Below are 2640 nucleotides of genomic sequence, written 5' to 3'. Positions count from 1 at the left end.
GAGTTTATATTCTTCTATTAGTCCTTCTTAAAATTGAAATATCTGGTTTTAGAGTATGAGGCAGGTAGCGACCTTTCTACAATACACAAATGATTCCAGTTTTGTTTCTTAAGATTGGCACTAGAATCTGCGGTCTTGATGCAGCGATCTTTTGGTGGGTGTCCTTTCCATACTCTTTCCCTTATGCTTATGAGTGAACATGTGAGAATCTTATTAGTGCTTACTTAAATATAATATGTATTACAGCTACAGTTAGACTCGTTATCGATCTGAATTCTATATGAAATGTGCAATAAGGCATTATCCATGGTTGCAACCCACCAACGGTCAATAATAAAACACTGAACAGTGACAGTTGAGCCAAATTCGAGAGAGGGTGAATGATCTGGCTGTCTGGGAGATAGTTTCCCTTAGAAAGTTCCATAGGCAGACTGTGCTTGTAGGCTCTGCTATAAATTCCAGATTAAATAACCAAACTCATCCTCACTACCGCATGTGTTGGCATTTCCTAAATTAACTACGTACTCTAATTATGTACATTATTTTATTTCAAATAATGAAGCAAAAATAATGAAAACGTAAGCATCTGTGATTAATATTCATACAACTAATTGGGAAAGATCTTAAGCAGACACAGAATAAGCAGATAGCATTCGTAACATAGTTTAAAGCTAATAAAACGTGTATACAAAAATGAATGGATTTTTTTAAAGATATTACCTCTTATCTTTGTAAAATTTAATTATGTACACATTTATCTGAAGGTGGTTAATGGTTAAATTGAGATAAGTATCGATCAGTACTGCATGCTACATTGTTCAAATCTTATTTTCCCGAAGCTGTTAAACCTATTTTTCTATCTCAGATTTCTTGTTGACATTACGAAGAAGGAATGCTAGCTAATGTTAAAGAAGCTGTTTTCTTGATATTTTCCCCGTGATAAAATTTAAAAAAAATATGATTTCAGTAGCATTTTTACTTCCAATAATTTTTCTTTTCAACATTTTTCAAATTCCATCCTTGATTCTATTTAGCATATAATTTTAAATAAGCAGTAAATTTATTAAATAATTTGGTCCATATCTGAACAAGTTTTAGGACTTTAAGTAAAAGGATATATTAAAAAAATTGCAAACTGAGAAATCGCAGTTTAAAGAATGTAAACTGTCTGGACGGTTATTAAATCATTTCCAATTTCTTAAAAATTTTATTACTGAATTTCAATACATATATATATTTATAATAAAACTTAGAACTGCTCAATTGATTAATATGAATATAAATTACAAGCTTTTGTTTAAAACCTTATCTGACTAGAAATATTGCAAAAATATCATAAAATGCAAGTAGAATTTTCCTTTACCTGTTTTTGTTTTTTAAAACACGCTCAAAACAATTTTAATGCATGAATTAATTATAATATATTTTTTAAAACGCTTATAATCATTATTAATAATATTAGTTTGTCGTTTTATTCATTTTTTAAAAAGCAAAATTTGAAATTTTATTTAAAACCACTCAGCAGCTTATGTGATTTCTTTTCTTATTTTAGCCATTTGTTCTCGTATATAAATTCCATTTTAAATTAATTTATGTGCATTTTAATTAATTAAAAAGTTTAATGTTTGCTCCAGCACTATTTCAATAATGCTACGGTCAGAAATTTGATCACTTTCATTACACCACCTCTTTCTGTTCGTATCTAATCACAGATAATTTCAACTTTTGAATAAACATAACATTTTTGTTGACTGATAATACATATAAAATTATTTGCTGAGCTCAGTATAAATATATAAACTTGCCAGTTTAAAGGTGAAAAAAATTTTTTTTCCAACTTTAATTTGTATTTAAATAAATCAGTATATACGCATAAATAGAGTTTTTGATAGTTTGAGTCAAATTTAATTACACTCCTCTTAATTTACACTGATTTTTAGTAAGTTACTGAAAAAATTAAGAAGTGAAAAAAAAAAAAAAATAAACACTGAAGGTGGTGGCATTTAAAGGGGTGTCAAAATTTTAAAAACATTTTTATAGCATTTATTATCGTCAGATCATTTCAAAATTCCTCTTCAGTGTAGTAAGTGTATTAAGGTACCTTTTCAGCAAAAAATTTAAAAATCGGTAATTTCATTGACTTTTGGGGTACCGAGTCCCCTTAAAAACAAATTAAAGACTTTAATGAATTAATTACTTTAATGAATAGCAGGATTCCGAGGCTACACTTGAGCTTAACCGAAAGCGATAAAAAGTATATTTAACCCTATTAGCCACCAGTGAGGTTCGAACTCACGACCCCTGGTTTACGAGACCAGTGCTCTAACCACTGAGCTATGGTGGCAGCCCTGCTTGCCACCCGTTTGCGAACGCAAATGGGAAATAAACTAAAAATGCTTTGCAAATTTCGCTTATCGAATTATGCGGGTACATAATAATACGAAAATTTAATATTGAGAAAAAAATGAAACTTTTTAAGGGTTCATGTAAAAATGCAATGGATTTTAAATAACTAGGGGATAATAATCCACCCATAATGAGATACACTCCAATAACCTCGTAGATCACGTGTATAGCTAATATAAATAAATAAAGTAGCTAATATAAATAAATAAAATGTATAGCTAATATAAATAAATA

General features: G+C 29.1%; 1 non-coding gene across 1 annotated transcript; it reads right to left on the bottom strand.

Annotated features, from left to right (window-relative positions):
• Positions 1-2271: 2271 nt before the first annotated feature.
• TRNAT-CGU (transfer RNA threonine (anticodon CGU)) lies at positions 2272-2344 on the bottom strand. Its single transcript has one exon. It is a non-coding gene; the product is annotated as a tRNA-Thr (tRNA).
• Between the last annotated feature and the right edge of the window lie 296 nt (positions 2345-2640).

The sequence above is a fragment of the Stegodyphus dumicola genome, chromosome 12, assembly GCF_044657685.1.
Source record: "Stegodyphus dumicola isolate Sdum_Otavi_A_Nest chromosome 12, ASM4465768v1".
Classification (NCBI taxonomy): Eukaryota; Metazoa; Arthropoda; class Arachnida; order Araneae; family Eresidae; genus Stegodyphus; species Stegodyphus dumicola.
The sequence above is the reverse complement of the archived record's forward strand: the minus strand, read 5'-3'. Positions and strand labels throughout refer to the sequence as shown.